At 37.6% G+C, this 18539-nt stretch overlaps 1 long non-coding RNA gene across 1 annotated transcript; it reads right to left on the reverse strand.

The window, feature by feature from the left end:
* Positions 1-5955: 5955 nt before the first annotated feature.
* On the reverse strand, positions 5956-10345 carry LOC125964722 (uncharacterized). The gene is made up of 3 exons (XR_007477958.1): positions 10155-10345; positions 8008-8138; positions 5956-6078 (listed from the first exon to the last, which is right to left on the reverse strand). It is a non-coding gene; the product is annotated as an uncharacterized LOC125964722 (long non-coding RNA).
* Positions 10346-18539: the final 8194 nt, after the last annotated feature.

Below are 18539 nucleotides of genomic sequence, written 5' to 3' on the forward strand. Positions count from 1 at the left end.
CATGGTAGTTCTATTTTTAGTTTTTTAAGGAACCTCCATACTGTTCTCCATAGTGGCTGTATCAGTTTACATTCCCACCAGCAGTGCAAGAGGGTTCCCTTTTCCCACACCCTCTCCAGCATTTATTGTTTGTAGATATGTTGATGATGGCCATTCTGACCGGTGTGAGATGATATCTCATTGTAGTTTTGATTTGCATTTCTCTGATGATTAATGATATTGAGCATTCTTTCATGTGTTTGTTGGCAATCTGTATATCTTCTTTGGAGAAATGTCTATTTAGGTGTTCTGCCCGTTTTTGGATTGGGTTGTTTGGTTTTTTTGATATTGAGCTGCATGAGCTGCTTGTAAATTTTGGAGATTAATCCTTTGTCAGTTGCTTCATTGCAAGTATTTTCTCCTATTCTGAGGGTTGTCTTTTCATCTTGTTTATGGTTTCCTTTGCTGTGCAAAAGTTCTGAGTTTCATTAGGTCCCATTGTTTATTTTTGTTTTTATTTCCATTTCTCTAGGAGGTGGGTCAAAAAGGATCTTGCAGTGATTTATATCAAAGAGTGTTCTGCCTATGTTTTCCTCTAAGAGTTTTATAGTGTCTGGCTTTACATTTAGCTCTTTAATCCATTTTGAGTTTATTATTGTGTATGGTGTAGGGGGGGTTCTAACTTCATTCTTTTACATGTAGCTGTCCACTTTTCCCAGCACCACTTATTGAAGAGGGTGTCTTTTCTCCATTGTGTATTCTTGCCTCCTTTATCAAAAATAAAGTGACCATATGTGTGTGGGTTTATCTCTGGGCTTTCTATCCTGTTCCATTGATCTACATTTCTGTTTTTGTGCCAGTACCATACTCTCTTGATTACTGTAGCTTTGTTGTATAATCTGAAGTCCAGGAGCCTGATTCCTCCAGCTCCACTTTTCTTTCTCAAGATTACTTAGGTTCTTCGGGGTATTTTGTGTTTCCATACAAATTGTGAAATTTTTGGTTCTAGGTCTGTGAAAAATGCCATTGGTAGTTCGATAGGGATTGCATTGAATCTGTAGATTGCCTTAGAGAGTATAGTCATTTTCACAATGTTGATTCTTCCAATCCAAGAACATGGTATATCTTTCCATTTGTTTGTATTACCTTTAATTTTTTTCATCAGTGTCTTATAGTTTTCTGAGTACAGGTCTTTTACCTCCTTATGTAGGTTTATTCCTAGGTATTTTATTCTTTTTGTTGCAATGGTAAATGGGAGTGTTTGCTTAATTTCTCTTTCAGATTTTTCATCATCAGTGTACAAGAATGCAAATTAATGTGCATTAATTTTGTATCCTGCTACTTTACCAAATTCATTGGTTAGCTCTAGTAGTTTTCCGGTAGCATCTTTAGGATTCCCTATGAATAGTATCATGTCATCTGCAAACAGTGACAGCTTTACTTCTTCTTTTCCCATTTGGATTCCTTTTATTTCTTTTTCTTCTCTGATTGCCGTGACTAAAACTTCCAAAACTATGTTGAATAATAGTGGTGAGAGTGGACAACCTTGTCTTGTTCCTGATCTTAGTGGAAATGGTTTCACTTTTTCACTATTGAGAACGATGTTGGCTGTGGGTTTGTCATATATGGCCTTTATTATGTTGAGGTAAGTTCCCTCTATGCCTACTTTCTGCAGGGTTTTTATCATAAATGAGTGTTAATTTTGTCGAAAGCTTCTTCTGCATCTATTGGGATGATCATATGGTTTTTCTCCTTCAATTTGTTAATATGATTTATCACATTGAATGATTTGTGTATATTGAAGAATCCTTGCATTCCTGGGATGAACCCCATTTGATCATGGTGTATGATCCTTTTAATGTGCTGTTGGATTCTGTGTGCTAGTATTTTGTTGAGGATTTTTGCATCTATGTTCATCAGTGATATTGGCCTGTAGTTTTCTTTCCTTGTGACATCTTTGTCTGGTTTGGGTATCAGAGTGATGGTGGCCTCATAGAATGAGTTTTGGGAGTGTTCCTCCCTCTGCTATATTTTGGAAGAGTTTGAGAAGGATAGGTGTTAGCTCTTTTCTAAATGTTTCATAGAATTCCCCTGTGAAACCATCTGGTCCTGGGCTTTTGTTTGTTGGAAGATTTTTAATCACAGTCTCAATTTCAGTGCTTGTGATTTGTCTGTTTATATTTTCTATTTCTTCCTGGTTCAGTCTCGGAACATTGTGCATTTCTAAGAATGTGTCCATTTCTTCCAGGTTGTCCATTTTATTGGCATAGAGTTGCTTGTAGTAATCTCTCATGATCCTTTTTATTTCTGCAGTGTTAGTTGTTACTTCTGCTTTTTCATTTCTAATTCTCTTGATTTGAGTCCTCTCCCTCTTTTTCTTGATGAGTGTGGCTAATGGTTTATCAGTTTAGTTTATCGTCTCAAAGAACCAGCTTTTAGTTGTATTGATCTTTGCTATTGTTTCCTTCCTTTCTTTTTCATTTATTTCTGATCTGATCTTTATGATTTCTTTCCTTCTGCTAACTTTGGGGTTTTTTTGTTCTTTCTCTAATTCTTTAGGTGTAAGGTTAGGTTGTTTATTTGAGACATTTCTTGTTTCTTGAGGTAGGATTGTATTGCTATAATCTTCCTTCTTAGAACTGCTTTTGCTTTTGGGTTTTGGGTTTTGGGTCGTCATGTCTCCATTGTCATTTGTTTCTAGGTATTTTTTAATTTCCTCTTTGATTTCTTCAGTGATCTCTTGGTTATTAAGTAGTGTATTGTTTATCCTCCATGTGTTTGTGTTTTTTATGTTTTTTCCCCTGTAATTGATTTCTAATCTCATAGTGTTGTGGTCGGAAAAGATACATGATACAATTTCTTTTTTCTTAAATTTACCAAGGCTTGATTTGTGACCCAAGATATGATCTATCCTGGAGAATGTTCCATGAGCACTTGAGAAAAATGTGTATTCTGTTGTTTTTGGATGGAATGTCCCATAAATATCAATGAAGTCCATCTTGTTTAATGTATCATTTAAAGCTTGTGTTTCCTTATTTATTTTCATTTTGGATCATCTGTCCATTGGTGAAAGTGGGGTGTTAAAGTCCCCTACTATGATTTTGTTACTGTCGATTTCCCCTTTTATGGCTGTTAGTATTTGTCTTATGTATTGAGGTGCTCCTATGTTGGGTGTGTAAATATTTACAATTGTTATACTTCTTCTTGGATTGATACCTTGATCACTATGTAGTGTCCTTCTTTGTCTCTTGTAATAATCTTTATTTTAAAGTCTATTTTGTCTGATATGAGAATTGCTACTCCAGCTTTCTTTTGATTTTCATTTGCATGGAATATCTTTTTCCATCCCCTCACTTTCAGTCTGTATGTATACCTAGGTCTGAAGTGGGTCTCTTGTAGACAGCAAATATATGGGTCTTGTTTTTGTATCCATTCAGCCAATCTGTGTCTTTTGGTGGGAGCATTTAATCCATTTACATCTAAGGTAATTATCGATATGTATGTTCCTATTACCATTTTCTTAATTGTTTTTGGTTTGTTATTGTAGGTCTTTTCCTTCTCTTGTGTTTCCTGCCTAGAGAAGTTCCTTTAGCATTTGTTGTAAAGCTGGTTTGGTGGTGCTGAACTCTCTCGGCTTTTGCTTGTCTGTAAAGGTTTTAATTTCTCCATCAAGTCTGAATGAGATCCTTGCTGGGTAGAGTAATATTGTTTGCAGGTTTTTCTCCTTCATCACTTTAAATATGTCCTGCCAGTCCCTTCTGGCTTGCAGAGTTTCTGCTGAAAGATCAGCTGTTAACCTTATGGGGATTCCCTTGTGTGTTATTTGTTGTTTTTCCCTTGCTGCTTTTAATATTTTTTCTTTGTATTTAATTTTTGATAGTTTGATTAATATGTGTCTTGGCATATATCTTCTTGGATTTATCCTGTATGGGACTCTCTGTGCTTCCTGGACTTGATTAACTATTTCCTTTCCCATATTAGGGAAGTTTTCAACTATAATCTCTTCAAATATTTCCTCAGTCCCTTTCTTCTTCTCTTCTTCTTCTGGGACCCCTATAATTCGAATGTTGGTGCATTTAATGTTGTCCCAGATGTCTCTAAGTCTGTCGTCAATTCCTTTCATTCTTTTTTCTTTATTCTCCTCTGTGGTAGTTATTTCCACTATTTTATCTTCCAGTTCACTTATCCGTTCTTCTGCCTCAGTTATTCTGCTATTGATTCCTTCTAGAGAATTTTAAATTTCATTTATTGTGCTGTTCATCATTGTTTGTTTGCTCTTTAGTTCTTCTAGGTCCTTGTTAAGCATTTATTGTATTTTCTCCATTCTCTTTCCAAGAGTTTGGATCATCTTTACTGTCATTATTCTGAATTCGTTTTCAGGTAGACTGCCTATTTCCTCTTCATTTGTTTGGTTTGGTGGGTTTTTACCTTGCTTCTTCATCTGCTGTGTGTTTCTCTGTCTTCTCATTTTGCTTAACTTAACTGTGTTTGATGCCTCCTTTTCGTAGGCTGCAGGTTCGTAGTTCCCATTGTTCTTGGTATCTGCCCCCAGTGGCTAAAGTTGGTTCAGTGGGTTGTATTGGCTTCCTGGTGGAGAGGACTGGTGCCTGTGTTCTGGAGGATGAGGCTGGATCTTGTCTTTCTGGTGGGAAGGACAGTGTTCAGTGGTGTGTTTTGGGTTGTCTGTGACCTTATTATGATTTTAGGCATCCTCTCTGCTAATTGATGGGGTTGTGTTCCTGTCTTGCTAGTTGTTTGGCATAGGGTGTCCAGCACTGTATCTTGCTGGTTGTTGAGTGGAGCTGGGTCTTAGTGTTGAGATGGAGATATGTGGGAGAGCTTTCGCTGTTTGATATTACGTGGACCTGGGTGGTCTCTGGTGGACCAATGTCCTGAGCTCGGCTCTGCCACCTCAGAGGCACAGGCCTGACACCCAGCCGGAGCACCAAGACCCTGTCAGCCACAAGGCTTATGTCTTTTGTTTCTGTCTTCTATTGCAAATTATGTAGAATGCAGTATATCTTCCATGTTCTTGAATATCGTCTTACTGCAGCTTATCCTTTGTCTTTGGATGTGGGGTATCTTTTTTGGTGAGTTCCAGTGTCTTCCTTTCAATGATTGTTCAGCAGTTAGTTGTGGTTCTGGAGCTCTTGTAAGAGGGAGTGAGTGCACGCTCTTCTATTCCACCATCTTGAATCAACCTCCCATATCCTATATTCTTATGCTTACGTCTTGAAATTAAAAGTCCTTCTTAATTATATTTTCATCTAATTTCTGAAACTCCTATTAAATGCTTACCATGTGATAAGCATAGCTAAGCATTTACCCATACATTTTCTCATTTAAATCATACAGTAACCCTGGGAAGTTGGTATTATCACTTTAAATTCACCAACAAACACAAAGCTTAGAGAGATCAGGCAGCTATAAAGAACAGAACTGAAATTTTAACTTAGGTCTTCTGATTATAAGATTTTTCCACAGCTTAGTGTTCCTTTCCTAAACTTCTTGCTAAGTTCAGTTGGTAACTGTGTTTGTAAGGTATCATCACCACTAATAATAATAACAACAAACATACAAAGAGAAAGTATCATTATAGAATACATTTTATATTTTGTTCCCTCATATTTAAAATTGGGTCATGGATTTTCAAGTAGAAAGTCTCCAAATCTAACCATTCTCATCATCGTGTGAAAGCAGAGTAAAGGCAAAAGCCCAGCAAAGGCAAAGTCCTAGACTCTAAAGATAAACAGACACAACAAAATCTGGCTCTGCCTTTATTCACCATCTCTGTTTCTCTGGGTACAGTCACTTCACCTCTCAGAACCTCAATCTCCTCATCTATCAAATGGAAAAAGTAATTTCTCCCACAGGCTATTGACTCAAGGATTAAATTAAATAGCATATAAATTGCCCTAGTATATGCCCAGAAAATCTTAGCTGATATGGTACACTTTCCATTTTCTAGGAGCAAGTTACCTGATTTGCAGAAAATCGTAGCTGATATGGTAGACTTTCCATTTTCTAGGAGCAAGTTACCTGATTTGCAGGAAATCATAGCTGATATGGTAGACTTTCCATTTTCTAGGAGCAAGTTACCTGATTTGCAAAATAAAGATAGATCAAGTTAAAAACATACATTCACACACATAATATATTACACGTGTGCATAAATATGTGTGTCTGTGTGTGTAAATTAGGAGAAGGCACATGATAGTTGTGCCTTCACAATGATATGGTGATAATTGCTGCCCCTGGGACCACATATGCAGTGCATTGACCTACAACTCCAGCCCCGCCAGTTGCAGCTTTGTCTGCTCAGCCTCCACCACAACTCCTTCCCTTCCTTCAGTCTTGCTATCTCCCCACCCCACTGTGCTCTCTCTACCAATTCTGGTTAAGGCTACTCCTCTATTTTATAATAGCAGCTGGCTACCTGTCCAGTTATACAGCCATGGAGGTGATTAGGACCCAAGTTCCCTCTGCATTCAACAATAGTTAATTTGCACACATGATACAGAGCTAATATGACTACATTTACAGATTATTTGGGATTATTTGTGACCTTCCAACACCTTGCCCCACTCCAAGCCTCCATACACAAACACAGTTTTCTCTCGGTTAATTTATATTTGACTCATATCTTTCTACACCTTGCCTTCCAAGTGGCCTTTCAGCTTATGTCTCTAGACCCTTAATGACAGGGAAATAACTTCCTCTTGAAGATGTATCCTATTTAGATATTTTGATAACTCTGAAAATTTCCTTTCTCATGCTAAGACAAACTCTCCTTTTGGATAATATTAATCTGAGCTTTTCTTCCCTTTAATGATCCTTAAAAAAAACTCTCACCAATCCCTTTTCCATGAAGTCAGCTCTTCAGATAAGATTCTATATAAATCAGGTTGTACCACAAAGGCATTATGCTAAGTAAAAGGTGTCAGTCTCAAAAAGGATCCCATACTGTATGGGATCACATACAGTATGATCCCATTTATATGACATTCTGGAAAAGGGCAAAACCATAGGGACAGAAAACACATCAGTGGTAGCCAGGGGCTAGGATCTGGGGGAGGGAGGGGAGTGGTACTAGTGTTTGACTAGAAAGAGACAGCATAAGGGAATTCTTTGGGGTGTTGAAGTTAGTCTGTATCCTGTTGTGTTGGTGTGTTAGTGATTATAACAATCTATGCATGTATTAAAACTCATAGAACTGTACACCAGAAAGAGGTGAATATGACTACATGTAAATTTTGAAGAATTACATATATTGATCTCTTACTACGTGCCAAGTGTTTGTCATGATTCTTTCATTTTAATCTTCAAAATAACTCCACAAGATAGGTCATATTATTATCATCCCTGTTTTACAAATAAATAAACGGAGGCACAGAGAGGTTAACTAACTTGCCAAGGTCACAAAATTTGATAGAGACAGAGCTTGGATTTTAATCCAAGCAGTCTGACTCCAGAATTGAATAGCTTCACCACTGTCCTATTCTGGCTCTGCAAAGAGAGTGTATATCCTCTATCAATGAAACTACGTGACCTCTTTGACAAGTAGAACATCAGCTAGAACTACATAAACACAATTAGCTTGCAAGTGGAGCAAAGCATGTGCCACAAAAAGTCTTAATTGCATGTGTATTTCTTGGCCACAAAAAGTCTTAATTGCTGTTTTAATAACTAATATTTCAACTTTGCAATTTCCAGTTTCCTTTGAAAGAAAATGCCTTTTATTAACACACTAAATAAATTTCAAAATCAACTTTCTAATGCCTGTGGACACTGGTATGAAAATCTTTAAGTGTCCCTTAAGAAATTCTGATTCTGATGCAAAGAAAATAGAATATATCAATAGGGAGCTCAAATAAATTGTTTAAAAATTCAAAAATCTTATTCCACTCCTTCTCCCTCCCCACTTCCCCAAAACTAAATCCTTCCGGATATTTTTTGGAACTAAAACCTCTTAGTAATGACACAAACGGATAAATACACCCACGTCTGGTGCCTTGTGGTCATTCTTACACATTCATTTAGGTCTTTCAGTGCCTGCAGTCTACATCCCCACAAACTTCATTCCATACACTTTGCAAAAATAAAGCTATCCACTGCAGAAGTGATGCATGATAAGCCTCATAATTCAGAAGCAGCAGCAGCTGGAAAGAGAAAACAAAGGGAAGAAATTATGATGGCTTTTAAAAACTGAGTTACAAAGAATGCCTAAATTTGGTAAGCACAATCTTGAGATAATAAATGTTGCTCTGTTTTGATGCAGAGTTGGTTAAAGAAAATCTGCTTCTGGATTTTTAATGTTCAGTTCTTGTTCACGATGGATTCAATCATTTCAGTACTATGCTCAAGACATTACATACACATTCATGTACACATTCTCTATCTCCAGGTAAGAATGATCTGAGGTCTATGTGACATTTCTGCCTTAGATCCACTTTCCCTGAAATATTCAAGAGTTTAATGGAGCTATCCTCAGCCCACTATCATCATCCTCCAAACATCTTTAGCCCAAACCCCCTTAATATACACAGACAGTTCTTCTAATAAATTCTACTATACCTTATGTAACCTACAATTAAATTTCATGCAGAGTAACCTCAAAAAGGAACCAAAGAGAGATCAGGGCAACACAGGACACAGTGTTTGAATTATCTGGTTGTCTTCTACAAAATTCCTTTAGCCATATTTATCTTTCAGGGCTACCATTAGAATCAAATAAGAGATGCTGACCTAACAAAGTTCTTGCCATATAACTAGACAAGTGGTGGTTATAATTATGATCAAGGAAAGAAATCCTGCAGATGGAACAGTGTTCATCTATGGCCGTTTGCAGCTTTATTTCACAATATTTCCTTAGGCAAATTTCTCTACTCCATGCCTCAATATCAGGTTTGATCTTGTTACAAACTCATGGGCTTTTCAGTGTTAATTACTAGTTACCAACACACCTCCTATGGAATACAATGGTTTTGGGGTTATGAAATTAGGCTTGCTAGAGAAATGTTTAAGAGATGTGAAATAACTTTGCAACTTGATGCAGCTAAGCAGGGAGATTGCACAATCTCAATTCACAGGCGCAAGCACACACACCCACACACCCAGGAAGTGCGGGGGGTCTTGTGGAAATCAGTAGCTTATCTATTATGTGCACTCCAGAGCTGTAAACAAGACCATGTGAGGACTCAGCTAGAATGCTTCCTCTGAGTCAGTATTAAACAAACTTCCGAAATGCTAGAGAAGGAAATAAAGCCACTGTACCCTAAAGACACCCAGGACAGAGAGCTGGGGATGTAGAAATTGTGTTCAACATTGTCAGAGACTGATGCAATAATTAAAGTAAGTTTTGTAATAAAAACAAAGTGCTGCTTAATAATCAATAGCTAGTATGAATTAGAATAAGTTGTAATCTCCATATGGAGTGTCCTATCAGAATTTACATGACTTAATATGTGGAATGGCAAAAATTTTTTAAACCTTTGGTGTTTTATTCCACAAGAATGATAGCACAATTTTCTATTTGGTAATAATAACATTAGTGTAATGGTCTCAGTATAATTTTGGTTCAGAATGAATCAGAGGCAAAGATCTCATCAATGGTGAAAAAAATAAAACACCAGGAAAGCAAAGTTTTTCACAGACAGCATAGCCTGATACAGTGGAAGACACAGATGTTGAAATCAGAAGTATTTTGACTCTGCATTTGCAAGTTTTGTGATCTTGGGCAAGTTACATCTCCTTATTGAGATTCCATCTTCTCATCTATAAGATCATGACATTCATGAGGTTCTTATTAAGATCAAATTAGATACTAGCTGAGTAAGCACTTTGACAAATATGAGAAATTATGATTCACTGCTTTAACCTATAAATGCCCTCAGGTCAACAAAACAGAGTTAGAAAGAAATCAAGTTTAGAATACCCTGGAATTGTTTTTGCTTGAGGTAGATAATGAATACAACTTACATCCCTTTTGACCCGTAATACGTTTTGGTTTTTAGGAAGGAAAAGAGGGATGTCACCTATACCTGGAAATTTGCAGTTATAGCTGAATACAGAGAACACAGCTCTTACATATAATTTTATTTGAGTCTTACAAGGCTGAATATAGAAATCAGAAATCACAAAATAAGAGGAAATAGTTAAAGCACTTTAATCCTTACCAATGTCCACAAAGTAGGATGTTTCATTAAGTGCTGTCTGGGTGCTCAGACAGTAAAGGACATTACCATTTCCGGCAACCCAAGGCTTGACCTCACACTTGGACTTCTGAAGGTAAACTTCCGGAGAGGAAATTAAATACAGAGAACCTCTTCCAGTTTGGAATACCAGTTCTGCCAAAAACACTAAAAGAAACATGCAGATCTAAGTTAATTTTTAAAATTTTTACCCTAAAAAATATTAAAGCCACCAGAAAGGTCAATGTTTTTTAAAAAATTTATTTAGACTAGGAAGTGAAATCAAAATCAAAATATTCAAAATGTTTTTTTCTCCTTACCTATGTCCCTATAAAAATAGGCTCTAAAGTAAGATAGTTTCCTTCCTCCCTCCCTGCAACATTTTTACTTAAACCCTAAACTCCAGGCCTTAAAAATGAAAATATTCAACTGAAAGGAAAAGGAAGAACTATAACCATCATAATTTACATATGATATATATAAATCAAATTAAACATGAAATTTATTCACCCCATTTTTATTTCACAAGCTACCCAGGATCATTCAACCCTACTTTCTTCTCTAAGGTGTGTGTACCTTCTGGGTTCAGTGGATACTCTGAAAGGTCAAATAGAGTCCATCCTTTGAGCAGATGAGATGCTGTTCTATTTTTAAAAAACCTCTAGAGAAGGAAATTCCACAAGCTTCCCCAGTTACACATTCCAGTGTCTATCAAATCTCACTGTCTGAAAATTTTTCCTTTTCTCTTATCTAAATCCCTCATGCTGTAACCTAAGCCTGTTGCCTCCTGTCTGGTCCCTAATGGAGATGGTCATCATCCTTCACAGATCAACCTCCTCACACAAGGCTCTTCTTTAATTCTGTAATCCAGAAACCACTTGATTTCTAACTCTCTTTATCACAGCTCTTTAATCATTGTCGTTACTCACCTATCATTTTCTTCCAAGTTTTCTTCCTCCAACCTTGTATTCACTTCACAAAGCCTTTAAAAATAATTTTTTTAAAAAAGCAAAAGAAATGAAAATTATTCATTAACCTTACTACACTAAAACTGCCTATTTTATTTTTTTGTTCTTGCCCCATGTATATATATATATATACACATCATTGTAACCATGTGTAATTTTATTGTATTTATTCCAGGTTTTTAATTACTCCTTTAGTTTCACAATCCAGGACATGCCTAGAATGAGCTAGCTTATCATTACAACTTTAATGATGTTGGTTTAAAGTTCATGATTTGAAGAATTTCCTTCTTCATTCAATAGAATTAAATGATTCCTAAGAATTGAAGCACTCTGCTAGGTTCTAAGGAGTCAAAGCATTTAACATTCAGTCCTTGCCCACAAGCAGGTCATAATAATACATACAGCCAATGAATTAGAGTGAAGAAGATCCTATGTGGATTATTCCTGCATCGACCTATACTATATATATCTATATAAATTTATAGGGTCAACTGAGAGAGCTGGACCTCAGGGGAGGGCCGACTCTGCAGAAGGCAGGATGGGGGAGTCACCTGGCAAGTGACCTGAAGGAGCAGGAGTTGTGGGTAAACTGCCACAGCTTTCACCACCTACCATCTTCCACCATCTAGGCCAGAGCACCTAGGATAGAATACTTAGTACCATCCAGAGTTTAACTGGGCCTCTGTAGAAGGACGTTTGGTGAAAGACTGAACTCAGTGGCAAGGTAGTGCCCAAATCTTTTCTGAATTATAAGAGCTTTGGTTACCAGAATGAAAGGGCAAGTTTGTGCAGCTGAAAAAAAAGATGGTTAATAAGGGTCAGGTGATCTGGGGTAAGTCTGACTTGAGGATTCATTTAATAATTGATGAAACAATCTAATATCATCAAGAGTACAAAAACCTGAAGGAAAAACTGGTTGCAGTACCATAGTATCCTTGAACAATCACTGTTAGTTCTGGTCCTCAGTTTTTTCATCTGTAAAAGTAGATGTTGTTTATGGTATATTCCATGATTTATATTCCAGGAAATAGCATATATTAAAAACAATGCATTGTATTTCCAGAAACCAAAGATACAATTACTTCTTTAAAGAAAAAAATATTGGGACTTCCCTAGTGGCGCACTGGTTGAGAGTCCGCCAGCCAGTGCAGGGGACACAGTTTTGAGCCCTGGTCTGGGAAGATCCCACATGCCGCAGAGCACCTAAGCCCATGTAAGACAACTACTGAGCCTGTGCTCTAGAGCCCGCAAGCCACAATTACTGAGCTCACATGCCACAACTACTGAAGCCCACATGCCTAGAGCCTGTGCTCCACAACAAGAGAAGCTACTGCAATGAGAAGCCACACACCACAACGAAGAGTAGCCCCAGCTTGCAGCAACCAGAGAAAGTCTGCGCGCAGCAACAAAGACCCAACACAGCCAAAACAAATAATAAAAAAAACAAATAAAATTTTAAAATAAAGTATAAGAAGTAGAAAAATATTTTTAAAAAATAGATGCCCATTTTCACCGTATCTTAGGCTTAGATTTAAAATGAAACACAGACTATGCTCTCAAGAAGCTTAGTTCTTCGAGAAGTTTTAAAAATGGAATCCTCATTTTAAAATATTAAGGGAGCTTACAGCTTAATAGATTCTGATTACAGAACAAAAGAGTCCAATCATTCATCCGTGCAACAAACAGATGTTGATCATTACCTGTACCAGGCTCTGTCAGATACTAGCAATACCTTAGAGAACAAAATTCAAGGTCCCAGAAAGAAATAGATGGCATACTTGAAACAGATAATTAAAGAGTTTAATGAAGGGTCTATTTGTAAAGGATGTAGACAGCATTAGGGGAAACAAGCATCCTGAGTCTAGCAACAGCTAGGAAGAGAAGCCAAGTAGCCAAAATGTATCACCTATAGGCCTAAATCATCAGAGAGAGGAAATAGTGATGAATCCAAGAGCTGTGGGAGAGGACTGCCTGAAAAGCTATGACCTTTGGTAGAAAAACACAGCTACCACTAAGCCTTTCCTCCTGCCCTCTGATCTCTGCTTAAATGAACTCAGTTGGAAGCTGGAGGGCAGGAGAGCCCAGCTGATACAGCTATTAGAAGTCAGCCTCCCAGGACACAGAGCAGGATGAAGAATACACAGTACATCCCTGCTTGTAAAAATCATGTTGTCTGCTGGCAGAGAGATATTAAATAACCAAATAAAATAATTTGAGATAATCACAAGTGATCTTAACAATTTAAAGCAAGGATGTGACTGAGGAGGTGAAGGCCCCTCTGAGGGGATGATATTTTTCCTAAGAATTTAAAGACAAGAAGGAGCCAACTGTAAAGATTAGGAGGGGAGCATTCTAGGCAGGGGGAATAGCAAATGTCAAGGTCCTCTCGTAGAGGGACTCTTGAAGAGTTTGAGAATTGAGGAAAAGGCCAAGTACTTCTGAAGCACGTTAAGGCAGAGAAAAGTGTAAAAATGAGGTCAGAGTAGTAGCTAGTGCCCATATCTTGTGACATGTCAAGGAGGTCGAGGAGGTCATGGAAAGGTGTTTGGACTCTATTTTTAGTGCAGTGGGCAGCTATTGAATGATTATGTGCACGTGAGCAGCATCATCTTGTTTACATGTTCCAAAGGTCACTTAGGCAATGGATTGAAAACTGATGTTTAAGAGCACAAGAATAGAAGCAGGAAAACCAGTTACTAGGGCGTTTCAGATGTCCATTGAAAGTTGATGGTGATTTGGACTAAGATGGTAACATGGGAATTAAAGAGAAGATAATGTACTTTCAGAAGGATTTGAGGTGGAGGATGAAAAAAAAGAAGAAAAAAGGATGACTCCAGATTTTTTCCACTCATGCATAATGCACATTTTGCAAGTTATATAAATAATTTACATTTCCCTAAACATACAATATTCATGCCTACTTCTCTGCCTGCAAATTTGTAGTTTTCTCTTTCAGGAATGTTCCTCCTCTCCTGGTCCATGTATCTAATCTAGATAATTCATTGTTCAAGAGTTAGGTCTAGGACTACTTGACTCAAGGAGCTGTCCCTAATACCCTAGACTGAGTTGGCCTTCCCTCTTCAAAGCCTCCCACAAGGGAATTCCCTGGAAGTCCAGTGGTTAGGACTCCACGCTTCCACTGCAGGGGACACGGGTTTGATCCCTGGTCAGGGAAGTTCCACGTGTCACACGGTGCAGCCAGAAGAAAACACACACACAAAAAGCAGGTGCACCAGTTATTAAGATACTGTTTCTCGGCTCTGCTTTGTGATGCACTGCAAAGCTTCCCACAGCAACTTCTGCATGCAGCACTTATCACCTTCCTGTTGACTTGACTTTCTCTGCCACTATAGGAACAGAGATTTCTCATGGATAGGGACTATGTTTTATCCATCTTTTAAACCTGTGTGCTCATTATGACTTCTGACACCTGAATGACTTATTAAATGAATGAAATAATGAACTATAAAAAGACAGTTTGGTGGAAAATGAGGTCACTTCAAACTGGAGGGATAAGGATAGCTTTCATGGAGGAGTTGATATTTGAGTTAGATATTGAAACACAGTCAGGATTTGGACATGCAAATATAGGAGAAATGCTATTCTGAAGAATTGTATGAGCAAAGGAGCATAGTGAACCAGAATGTTTGAAAACCAGTTCAGTTTGGCTGGAATATGGGATCAGCTGTGGGGAAAATTTTTTAAATAGCGTGCATCTGTTAGACTAACAGTCTAATGAATCTTTTTATTCTACAGACAAGGAAGAGCCACTGAAGATTTTTTAAAGAAATACGTGACAAGGTAAGAGCTTTATAATAGTAGAGTCTAGTTCTAGAAATAGCTGAATACCTGTATTAACCATCCCACAGATAACAATTATGGACTTTGAAGCAGTATAAAAAATAAAAATTATATGAAGATATTTGAGAACAGCCAAAAGGAGTCCAAGATGGAAGTGGTTCAACCCTTGAATGAAGGCAGTTGCACTGGGTGAGATTTACTTTTATAAAGCTTTTCTTCAGAGGACATTTCTTACTCCATGTGGTACAGGGTGGCTGAAATTCATAAAGAAATGAATCTTTCTGACTTGAGGAGTCAGAGAAGGGATTCAGGGATTCCAAAGTGACTGGTTATTGAAGAGAAAGCCCTGAAAGGGGGAAACCACAGAGAAAGCCCCAGAATCTCCATATAAACTCTTTTCAAATCCTTGGCTAACCACTTAACTGTGCACACATGGAGGAGACTCCAAATAGCCCAGCAGAGAGCAGCTGTTGAAAGGCTGAACAATTGATTTCAGCTGATGCTGTGCTGCCACAACAAGATCAACATTCTTATCGACCTTTGTAATAGACCCCAAAATCTCTACAACAAATTATCTTCAATGCTTTGTATGTAATTTAAAAATACTAGAAACTAGGAAAAAAGGAAAATATGACCTATAGTCAAGACACAAAGTAGTCAAGACAAAGCAAACTCTGAAATGACCCAGATGTCATAATTAGCAGAAAAGGACTTTACAGCAGCTATCATAAATATGTTCAAAGACTTAAGAGAAATTATGACTGTAAAGAGTGAACAGATGTGGAGTGTCAACAGGAAAACAAAAGCTACTAAAAAAAGAACAAAATGAAAACTCTAGAACTACTACATATAATATCTGGAGTGAAAAATTCCTGAATGAACTTAAAAACAGATTATAGATTTCAGGGGGTGGGGAGCAGTGCAAAGAACTTTAAGATCGATTTGCTAAAAGAAAAAAATATTGAAAAAAATTGAACAGTGCCTTCATGACTATGGAATAATATCAAGAGGTCTACATCCATATAATTGAAGTCCTCCATGGAGAGGACAGAGAATGAGGGAGAAAATATTTGAAGAAATGATGGCCTAAAATTTACAAATGCATTTAATATATTAACCTACATATTCAAAAATCTCAATGAGCCTTAAGCAGGATAAATATAAAGGAAACTATACCTAAGCACATCACAATCAAACTACTGAAATCCAAACATAAATGGAAAATCTTGAAAGCACCTAAAGTGAACAGAACATATTACATACAGAAGAAGAATGCTACAAGTAATGCCTGGCTTCTCGTCAGACACAATGGAGACAAACACAGTAGAAGATACATAAGCATGGAAATTTTTTTAAAAGAGCAAAAACAAAAAAATCTATCAAACCAGCATTATATAATCAGTAAAAATAGCCTTTGAAAATGGACTTTTTGAAATGAATGGAAATAAAGAAAAGTTATTACCCAGTAAGTCTGCCCTAAAAGAAGTTATTCACGTTGAAGAAAATTATATCAGATGGAAACTCATAGTTAAAGAGTGAATTGCAATAGAAATGTTAAATATGGGTAAATATAAAAACTATCTGTTTTCTTTCTTCTTCCTTTAGTTTATTTAAAAGAGAACTGAAAAATTTAAAGCCTTCCAAGGAGAAGTTTCAGCACGTGAAGATAATAAAGAAAAATCTCTGGAGGACGGCTGTATATCAGATGCAGAGATAAAAACAGACATGGAGAAAAACTTCCAAACAATCTATTTTTAACCATTTTCTAGACTACTCAGTACACCCTTTCAATTGGCAGCTTAAGTCCTTGTGGAAATTCTATTCAATTCTTTGCTGATGGTTCCTCCCCTTCACTTCTTAATTTATTTCTTTGGCATATAACAGGGAAGCAGCCAGGAGAAGCAGCATAAAATAGGGTAGAAAATAGAGGATAGAGCCATAATGGGGTTTAAGGACCATTTTTTAGCTTGAGTTTTCTCAAAGGTAGTGCCTCAGGCAAAAATTTGTGAATAGGGAGCAGGAGTGAGGGACTGGGAAGAGTGAGGAATAGTGGACAAGCAAATACACAGATTCATTATTAAAATCATTACTGTAGGCAACTGGCCCTCAATCCTGCCTGGAATCTTCTAAAGAGGATGTAGAATACATTTTGGAATTGTTTACCTGAAGATTGATGATTTTTATCTATAGCTCATATCCCTCATTAGTTGAGATTTACTTTGGGGTAAATAAATTCCTATATACTTCCAGACTGAACATGCCTGCTCAAACAGAGGGCTTCCCAGGGGCAACTATGGCATTGGAAAAACCTGAAGGCAAAGGTGCAAAGCATCCAGTACTTGAAAAAAGATGTCAGCATGAGGTAAGCCAAACTGTCACTACATGTGCACTGACATCAGAGACAAGGCTAAGAGGATGTGAGTCAGGAATCCAGAAGCAATTCATACAGTCTATATCCTTTGTACCACTCAGATACACCTATGCCCTGTAATAAGTCCCATCTGCCTCTAGTCTTCAAGGTGATGGTCAGCCACAATCTCTACATGTGACTTAATAGATAAGGATTAATACAGTAAACTGCAGTCTTCACTGCTGAAACTGGTCTTGAAGTTATAATACATAATTGTCTAGGTTTCTAGCCTACTGGAATGATGCAGACCTTCATCTCTGAGCAGGCTGAGCCGTTGGCTATCTTGCTATTGTCAGGCCATGGTTGCTGAAATTGCCATTCACTATTATCAATGGGTGTGTGAACACCAAGAAATGCTGATGATTGACCCACACCTTGCCGGAGCCTTAGCTGTCTCAAATTGCCCAAAGCTTCAGTTTCTGACATCTTCTCATCCTAATTCACCCCAGTGAGAGTCTAGTACTATATGTCTTGGCTTTGATTCTACCAAAAAGCAAAGCTTCTGTCAAGGAGATAATCCCAGAGTACATGTGGGGGACCAGAGGTAATGGGAGAAGGGGAAGAAGTCTAGAGAAAAGTACACTTTCCATATCACAGCTTTGAGACACTCTGGCTTAATTCTGGTGTCTATGGAACACCAGCTCAGAATGTCTCAGAGCTGTCTGCTAGAACACCTGGGGAAAGCTTTTACCAATAGGTTTTTATCCCTCAAGGATTGAGGATTTCCCTCAGAGTTAACTTTCATAAATTTGGGGGCTCCATGTGTGAGCTTAACAAGTAGGATCCCATTCCGAGCTGTGGCATTGGAAAAGTCCTAGAGCAAAAAGTGAAAAACACATCGTGTTCATCTGAGATGAGATTCTGTTGAGATGAGTCAAATCCAGAATTACCATTGCATTCAGGCTGGAATCAGAGGTGAGACTGAGAAGATGTGAGTTAGGGTCCCAAAGGCTCTGGTACAGCCTTAAGAGCTTCTCAAGGAATTTGGACTGAATTTGGTAAAACATAGCAAATATCAAAGACTTTTAAGCAGAAGAGAGACACAATTATGTTTGTATTGCAGGAAGATTACACTGGAGATAGGAGGATGCATTAGGCTGAGGATGGGATGGTGAAGTATAGGAGACCATTTTGGAGACTTAACCTACAGCTGATTGTGCAGTGTCAGTGCAGATGGGTGAAGGATAGAAT

The sequence above is a fragment of the Orcinus orca genome, chromosome 6 (genome assembly GCF_937001465.1).
Source record: "Orcinus orca chromosome 6, mOrcOrc1.1, whole genome shotgun sequence".
NCBI classification, from domain to species: Eukaryota; Metazoa; Chordata; class Mammalia; order Artiodactyla; family Delphinidae; genus Orcinus; species Orcinus orca.